The sequence below is a fragment of the Pelmatolapia mariae genome, unplaced genomic scaffold (genome assembly GCF_036321145.2).
Source record: "Pelmatolapia mariae isolate MD_Pm_ZW unplaced genomic scaffold, Pm_UMD_F_2 NODE_ptg000418l+_length_28812_cov_1, whole genome shotgun sequence".
NCBI lineage: Eukaryota > Metazoa > Chordata > Actinopteri > Cichliformes > Cichlidae > Pelmatolapia > Pelmatolapia mariae.
In genome coordinates this window covers 17,685-26,959 of record NW_027052105.1, presented here as the reverse complement: position 1 = coordinate 26,959, position 9,275 = coordinate 17,685, and the positions used below count along the sequence as shown (strand labels likewise).

The following is a 9,275-nucleotide window of genomic DNA, read 5'->3' as shown; positions in this document are numbered from 1 at the left end:
CTTTGGGTGCCTTGAAAAGCGCTATATAAATGCAATCCATTATTATTATTATTATTATTATGATAAAGCACCTTGAGGCAACTGTTGTCATTTGGTGTGATTTGGTGAATTAAATTACTGTGAATTGTGGCTTTAACAAAAAAACAGAAAACAAATACTTAAAAATCAAACCCTCACCTTCTTCACAGATGGATTGTTATTTGTGTGTCTGTAGTCTATCAGGCTGTCAGATCACAGAGGAAGGCTGTACTTCTCTGGCTTCAGCTCTTAGTTCTAACCCCCTCCCATCTGAAAGAGCTGGGACCTAACCTACAATCATAGAGGAGACTCAGGAATGAAGCTGCTGTCAGCTGGACTGAAGGATCCATGTTGGAGACTGGACACTCTCAGGTATTGAGAGAAGAGGTTGAAGAGCTGGAAAAATTTTTATGTGTTCTTTAAGTCCCTTTCACATAGGATGTGGCATGCAGTCTTATGTCACGGTGCAGATTCCACTCTGCTTGTACATGATTTGTATCCTTATTCATAAAGAAGGAAGCTTTGTAAACTGTTCCTACTAGTGAAGAGTGTGTCATTTGCACAAACACTGCTTATCTCCCGAGGTCCCCCAGAGCCATTTAAATGGAATTGCTTACTCAAAGACTCTGGAAGTCCCTATATATGCATGTAAACTTCTCATAAAGTTCACTGAACTCTGTGATTGAACTTAGTGTGGGATACCGTCATTGCACGGCACAAGCAATAGAAATGAATGAATTTCAGAATGCTGTGCATGCTGTGTCTTATGTGAAAGGGCCTGTTTGTTTCATGCAGATGTGACATGAGCAGTCAAACACACAGGACAGAAAGACAAGTGTGGTTTAAAAATAAAATTAACACTACAATTGAAGAAAACTAATACAATTATTAAAAATAAAAAAATAAAAATATAAAAGTGATGCATAATATGTTTTTAAAAAAAAACTTAAACAAATAATAAATAAAATTGGAGTTCAAATCACAAGGTGTGAAAATTCTAATTCATGAATCCACCCATCTTCTTACTCTTATCGCGGGGGCAGCATCAGCCATTCGTGCTGCTTCACAAATCAGCTGCAAACTACTCCAGTGTGAGTTCGAGGCCACCACCTGATGAAGCCAACAAAACCACATCATCTGCAATTCTCTCTTGCTCTTGATGAAGGCAGTCACACTTTTCTCCTCTCCTCCTCCTCCTCTCCCTTAGCTTCCCTGCTTAGCCTCTCGTGTCCTAGTCTTGTGTTTTTTGTATTACTTTTCCCTGGAACACTCTCTCACAGTCTGTTCTCTAAAACCTAAAAGAGGAATTATGGATTTGATCAACTGGTCCCTGAATGCAATTGACACCTTTTTCTCAACGAGAAGTCTGGGCTCAGGTGAGCCTGAGTGCTGAAGATATCTACCTATTCGGAACCATGATAACAGGGTTCTTGCTGATCTGAGCTGGCTTGGCCCTGGCTTATCGAAGATTTAAGAAAGCGGAACCGGCTGTTCAAACCCCCACAAGGCTGCCCGCTGGGATTGAAACAATGGAACGAGGCGTGAGTTCTCAAAATGGGCTCATTGAGTGCAGCACGGATAAGATCTTGGAGAAGCTTACGGCTGCCGTGAATACTCAGAATAAGACCTCTGAGCGCAAACTGGATACATCTTGGAGGGGCTCACTCGGAATAACACCTCTGAGCGCAAATTGGATCACATCTTGGAGAAGCTCACTGCGGTCGTGAGTTCTCAGAATCGGCTCTTTGAGCACAAGAATGACAACATCACGGAGCGCAAGTTTGATAACATCATGGAGAAGCTCACGGCTCTCCAACGGGAGATTGAGAGACCGGTGTTGGACTGTTAGAACAGCTTTGAAATTCTCATGAGTTGTTCACACTAAAGAAAAAACCACCATCATAATGCGGCTATCCCTTCGGCACCAGCTGTGGTCTCAAGGCTGGAGCTGAACAAAACGATAACGACTGTGTTTAGACTGTTCTTCCCATTCTATGCAAGGCCACCTGGGTTGCTTGTCATGTGTTTCTTTGGTGTATTAAGAGTTTTTTCATGTGCTATGTGCAGAGGTGGGTTTTTTTTTCTGTTCTCAAACTGATCTCCCTATTGGAGCTCAGTCTGGGGGGAGTTATTTTTTTCTCCTTATCTTTCCTCATGTGGTGCATTTTCCATTGTTATACCTCTCTGACCTGTCTTCCCCATGTGATGTTTTTGTGTAATGTATGTATGGTCGGAGGGTAAGATGGCGCCGCCATTGCGTGCAATAGGTCGGCAGCCTTAACATGAAATTTCCCCTTGTGGGACTAATAAAGGTATCTTATCTTATCTTATCATCTGCAAAAAGCAAAGATGAGACCTTGAGACCACCCAAGTGGAAGCTTTCCCACCACCTGGCTACGCCTAGAAATTGTGTCCATAAAAATTACAAACAGAATCTGTGACAAAGGGCAGCCCTGGCGGAGTCCATCACCCACCGGAAATGAGTCAGATGTACTGCTGGCTATGTGGACCAAGCTCTTGTAATGGTTGAATAAGGATTGACTGGCCCCTAGCAATGGGCCAGACACCCCATACTCCCAAAGCACATCCCACAGGACACCCTGAAGGACACGATCAAGTGCCTCACTCAAGTCCACAAAGCACACATTGACTGGTTGGCAAACCCCATCATGCAGCTGTAGAAGAGCATGAGGATGTCAACATCCACTCCAGCTCTTTTCAGCTTCCTCAGGAAAGAAAGAATGGTCCAGGTGATCCAGGAGAGAAGGACAACTGCTGCCTAAGTGATGTCCACATCCTGGACAGGGAGAAACACTGGTTTGAGCGGGGAGTCAAGGAGGCCATTTATGTGAAAAGGGAAAGACCATCTGAATCGAGGAGTGGGCCTACGTGTACATCTTTCACCATCTTACAATGCTGTGATTGCAGCCATTCCCCATCTTTCTTTGAACGGTACTCATGGCCATTGATAAGTAGTCTTTGATCAATTTTTTTTAACATTGGTTGTTGAACAATAGTCCGTTGACCAAGTTTCCAAGCAGCAGCAGGAAATCGCACATTTGTCTTCTAATACATGGTGTTTGGATCCTACCAACTCCAGCTGGCAGGAGGCAACACCCCTGGGCTCAGGTACTTAGAGTGTAGCTGAAGCGGAAGCGTGGCAAGAGAGGTAGGCTACATGCTTGGCTAAAGGCTAGAGCCACACAACCACCTCTGCCTAGCCTTTTGTTAGCTAACGTTTGCTCTCTTGAAAACAAGACCAACGAGCTGAGAACCAGGATAACATCTCAATGTGAGATCAGAGAGTGCTGTGCTCCAATTTTTACGGAAACCTGGACTACGGCGAGCATGCCAGACTTGGCCATACAGCTACAGACACACTAGGTGCATCGTGGAGACCGTACATTCGCCTCGGGTAAAAAGAAAGGCGGCGGTGTATGTATTTACATCAACAACAGATGGTGTGTGGACACTCATCTGGTGGAGAAACACTGTTGTGCGGACATCGAAGTGCTGATGGTGAAGTGCAGACCCTTTTATTTACCAAGGGAGTTCAATGCTGTGTTTCTGCTGGCTGTTAACATCCCGCTGCGGTCTGATCGGACCACATCGCTAGGACTATTGCATAACGTCATCAGCAAACATGAGACTGCTCACGCAGATGCTGTGTTTGTTGTTGCCGGGGATTTTAATCACTGCAACCTCAAGACTGTGCTTCCAAAATTCCATGAATATGTGAGCCTTCCAACAAGGAATAACAACATCCTGGACCATGTCTATGTAATGGGGCACAATGTAAGGGGCGCATACAAGGCAGCTCCTCAAACGAGCCCCCCAGTAAGTAAAATTACTAACGTTTGAGGGTCTGGCTGAGGTGTTTACAGACATCTTCAACTTGTCCCTCACCCAGTCAGCTGTGCCCACATGCTTCAAGTCCACCACCATAGTGCCCCCCCCCCAAGAAAAACAAAATAACCTGTCTGAATGACTATCGCCCCATCGCACTCACTTGAATTGTAAAGAAGTGTTTTGAGAGGATAGACATGTCTCTTATTAAAGAAGCGATCCCAGACACATTAGACCCTCTGCAATTTGCATATCGGAGGACTCGTTCTATCAAGGGTGCCATTACTGCAGCCACCCACACAGCCCTCTCACACCTCGAAAATAAGGACACCTATGTTCGAATGCTGTTTATAGACTACAGCTCAGCATTCAACACCGTCATCCCAAACAGACTGGTGGGAAAGCTCTCTACTCTTGGACTGACATCCCCCTTCTGTTGCTGGGTCCTGGACTTCCTCACAGGCAGACCTCAGGCAGTCAGAGCTGGTACCAGGACATCAGGTACAAAGATAGTGAGCACAGGGACTCCCCAAGGCTGTGTGCTCAGTCCACTCCTGTACACCCTCTTCACCTACGACTGTGTCCCCTCCCGGAGCCACACCTCCATCATTAAGTTTGCTGACAACACAACCATCCTCGGCCTGATTACTGGTGGAGAGGAGGCTGCTTACAGGAAAGAGGTGGCTCAGCTGGTGTCCTGGTGCTTGGAAAATAATCTATCCTTAAATGCTGAGAAGACTGAGAAGATCATTATTGACCCAAGAATGAGGATAGACCAGCACACCCCACTATGCATCAACAGGACTCAGGTGGAGAGGGTGAAAACCTTCAAATTCCTTGGCACCCACATCAGGGAGGATCTCACCTGGACCCATAACATACGGCAGATCATCAAGAAGGCTCAACAACGACTCGTCTTCCTAAGGAAGCTGAGAAAATTTGGATTAACCTCCAAATTTCTCAGCAACTTCTATAGATGCACAGTGGAGAGTATCCTGACAAACTTCATCACAGTGTGGTATGGGAACAGCACCACTCAGGACAGGAAGGCTCTCCAGCGTGTCATCAAAACGGCACAACACATCTGTGGAGTACCACTCCTACCACTACAGGACATTTACAACACTTGAGTCAGGAAAAGGGAACACAATATCATCAAGGACTGCACCCACCCACACCACACACTGTTCACACTCCTGGCATCTGGCAGATGCTACAGGAGTGTGAAAGCAAGAACAACCAGACTAAAAAACAGCTTCTATCCACCAGCCATCAGGCTACTGAATCACTCACTCTGTCGAACTGTTTATCCATAACTGTAATTTGCAATTTTGCACACTTACACACAAAATAATACAAGTGTAATTACCCCTAACCTGTAAATTTGCAATTTTTGTACAAATCTCTACATATACACCCTAATATTGCATATTCTGTATATATTATCACTGTGACAGTGTTGCAACTACTTGCACTTTAAATTCTGTTTATACCCATGAGCTACAAATCCGAGCTTCTCTTGGTAGGCGCTAAATCAACATTATCCAGAACCAATAGTTTCTCTATTACTATCAATAACTCGCCGGTCTCCGTTTCTTCCTCTAGGAAAAGTTTGGGTGTCATCCTCAACAGTACTCTTTCAATTCACACATTAATAATGTCACTCGGTCTGCATATTTTCAATTGCACAACATTAATCGTCTCCGTCCTTTTCTCACTCCACATGCCACTGCCATTCTTGTTCACAGCCTTGTTACTTCCCGGATCGATTACTGTAATTCACTTCTTTTTTTTTCCTACCCAAAAATCCATTCACAAGCTCCAACGTGTCCAGAACTTTGCTGCCCCTATTATCACTAGGACCCCTTCTATTCACCACATCACCCCTGTCCTGCAGCAGCTTCATTGGCTCCCGGTCAAATATCGCTTCAATTTCAAAATACTTTTGTATACATTAAAGGCTATTCATCATCTCTCCCCTCCATATCTCTCTGATCTGGTTCAGATCACCATCCCATCTCGGTATCTCAGATCTCCTTCTTCTTCTTTTCTCTCTGTCTCTGTCCCCTCCCCCCTGTCTTGCCACCATGGGGAGCAGGGCTTTCAGCTGCTCTTCTCCTCGGCTCTAGAATTCCCTACCTCCTGATTTAAGAAATATCTCTTCCCTCTCTCTCTTTAAGTCCAGACTGAAAACTCACTTGTTGAAAATAGCTTATCCCACATAACCTCTCCACTCTGCTATTTTAAATTTGTTTTATGTCTTATGCTTTAATGATTGCGTAAACTGCTTGCTTTTATGTTGTTTTTATTATTCTGTTATTGTTGTTATTATTATTATTATTATTATTATTATTACAAGATTTACAAAGCACTGTTTTACTATTATAAGACTTTTATTACTCTGCGTAACCATTTGTGTTTTGTGGTGTAAATGACAAACTTCTTGAATCTTGAATCTTGAATAAATGACGTATGGATTATTCACTCTTAACTGAAGCGGCACCAATCTAAAAGTCATGTGTCAGGGCAGCTAAAGGTCACACAGAGAATAGTCTCTCCATTTGAAATCAAAACACTGATCAGCCATGCTTTGACTTTATTAATTTCTTTCTGTAGCAACCAATTGAACAATTGCTTCAAAGACAGATCCAGGATCAGTCCAAATCATCACATATGAATTTGTGAAAATGTTGGACTGTTCCTTTATCAGTGTCTAACAGTATTTGTATGAGAGTGGTGTAATGTCCATGTGTGCAAGCTGAAAGACTGTGCTGTGCTGGTCTGACCCCCCCCCCCACCCCCCCCCCCCCCCATTTCAGGGTGGAGCCTGCTGGAGTCCAGTGGTTGCGAGCCAAAGATCTGAGGAAGGGTATGTTTTTAATGTGCTTCATGGAAGCAAACCAGCACACATTAAACAATCTTAATATTGTCACATCATCAAAGAGTCAGGGTATAAATGGATGATGAATCAATAACTGCAGCTGGATTGTGTTTGTTCTCTCCATCAGATTCCTGTCAACTCACAATTGACACAAACACAGTCAATAGATACCTGAAACTGTCTGACAACAACAAGAAGGTGACATGCATCTGGGAACGTCAATCATATCCCGATCATCCACACAGATTTGATCCCAGGTATCAACTGCTGTGTAGAAATGGTCTCACTGGTCGCTGTTACTGGGAAGTGGAGTGGAGAGGAAATGTTTATATATCAGTGAGTTACACAAAAATCAAAAGGAAAGGAAAAAGTAAAGACGGTTTGTGTGGATGGAATGATCAGTCCTGGAGTCTGTACTGCACTGACGATGCTCCTCGTTTTGTTAGGCACAATAAGATAAGAACATTCATCTCCTCCTCCTCCTCAGTCTCTAACAGAGTAGCAGTGTATGTGGACTGTCCTGCTGGCACTCTGTCCTTCTACAGAGTCTCCTCTGACACTCTGATCCACCTTCACACCTTTAACTCCACATTCACTGAACCTGTTTATCCTGCGTTTGGGTTTTGGTCTCCTGGATCCTCAGTGTTTGTCTGCTGAGTGTCACCCTGTTAGAGAAACACTCTGGCTGTTGAACAGATAGTTCAGTCTGTAGATGTGTGTGTCTTTCACTCAGAGACAATTTTTCAATCAGTTAATGATTTAATCTGTTTCAAATGATTACTTATGAAGCTACTAGAGGTGGGGTGAGGCACTGAGGCTCCAAACCCTGTTTCATTCTATTGAAGAAGACTGGTTTGAAACACTGTATGACATCCCCATGACGAATAATGTTTGAGGCTTCGTACTTCACAATGAAGACACTGAAAGTAAGGTGACTGATTCAACCTGGTCTCCCACAATAATTTATAATTACTCTTGTGTTGAATTTGGAATAAACAACATGTGTGAATCATTGGAAATGTGTATCTGCTGTTAGATTTGTATTGTGATTGTCATTTATGCTTAGAAATATCTACTTATATATTCTTAGAGTTTTATAATTAGGTGTAGATTGGTAGAGGTTTGATCCTTAATAGTTTGCAAGCTTTGTGTGCATTCCAGAGCTCTCTGACTTTCACACCCACATTTTAGGAGCATGGGAGAGGTCGTACCTTGTCTTATTGTTTTATGGTAGGATAAACGTATCTATATCTGTTTTAGGCTAAGTGCCTTTTGTTTAGATGGACGGCTCTGGGGAGTCTTCCTGGGGTCACAGTTTGACCCTCAGTACAATCAGAAAGCATCCTCAAAAGCTTCTCGAGGCTTCATCTACACATCTACAGAAACTACGATTATTCAAGATCCACATGTGTTGTTTTTTCTTTGTCTTTCTCCACTTACGGATATTCAGTGTGAACATTTATGTTGTGTTTCACTGAAGCTCCTATAACAACCGATTCCTCTGAAATTCCATCAAGTCTGAGCTCATTAAAATGAATTCAAATATTTTATTAAAATTCTTAATCTCATTTTTTCCAGCTTGTCCATATACTCTTACTGACTCAATTTTGGATCTCACAAAAGGAGCTCTCAAAAGGAGCAGATATTTCCAGTAAGGGTTTTATTTGGGTTTATGGCGTCTTTGCTCCCAAATCCTGGGAACAGACAGACTATGTGGGTGTTCTGTGTTCCTCCTGTATCCGAGGTTCAACTAAAGGATGGACTCTCCTTTCAAGCACCCTGGCATAGACTTTCCCAGAAAAGCTGAGGAGTGTGATCCCCCTATAGTTGGAACACACCCTCCGGTCCCCTTTCTTAAAGATGGGAACCACCACCCTGGTCTGCCAGAGGCACAACCCCTGATCTCCATCCAACATTGTAGAGGTGTATCAACCAGGACAGCCCTACGAGATCCAGAGCCTTCAGGAACTTGGGGTGGACCTCATCCACCCCAGGGGCTCTGCCATCAAGGAGTTCTTTAACTGCCTTAGTGACCTTGCCCCCAGAGGTTGGCGGGTCGTCCCCTTTGTCCCCAGACTCTGCGTCCTTCACAGAAGACATGCCAGTGGGATTAAGGAGGTCCTCGAAGTATTCCTTCCACTGCCTGACAATTTTCTCAGTCGAAGTCAGCAGCGCACCACCCGCACTATACACAGTGCTGGTAGAGCACCTCTTTCCCCATCTGAGTTGCCTGACGGATTGTCAGAATCTCTCCTAGGCAGTCTGAAAGTCTTTTTTCACAAGTTTTTCCATGGCCTCTCTGAATTCCTCCCAAACCCGAGTTTTTGCTTCAGCCACTGCCCGAGCCGCGCTCCGCTTGGCCTGTTGGTACTGATCAGCTGCCTACGAATTCCCACAGGCTAACCATGCCCGATAGGACTCCTTCTTCAGCTTGGTGGCTCCCTTCACCTCTGGCGTCCACCATGTGGTTCGGGGGTTACCACCATGACAGGGACCAACCACCTTGAGGCTGCAGCTCAGTGCAGCGGCT

The 9,275-nt window shown here is 44.2% G+C and overlaps 1 long non-coding RNA gene across 1 annotated transcript; it reads left to right on the top strand.

Moving 5' to 3' along the window:
* Positions 1-303: 303 nt before the first annotated feature.
* On the top strand, positions 304-8,080 carry LOC134623129 (uncharacterized). The gene is made up of 3 exons (XR_010573436.1): positions 304-390; positions 6,684-6,733; positions 6,873-8,080. It is a non-coding gene; the product is annotated as an uncharacterized LOC134623129 (long non-coding RNA).
* Positions 8,081-9,275: the final 1,195 nt, after the last annotated feature.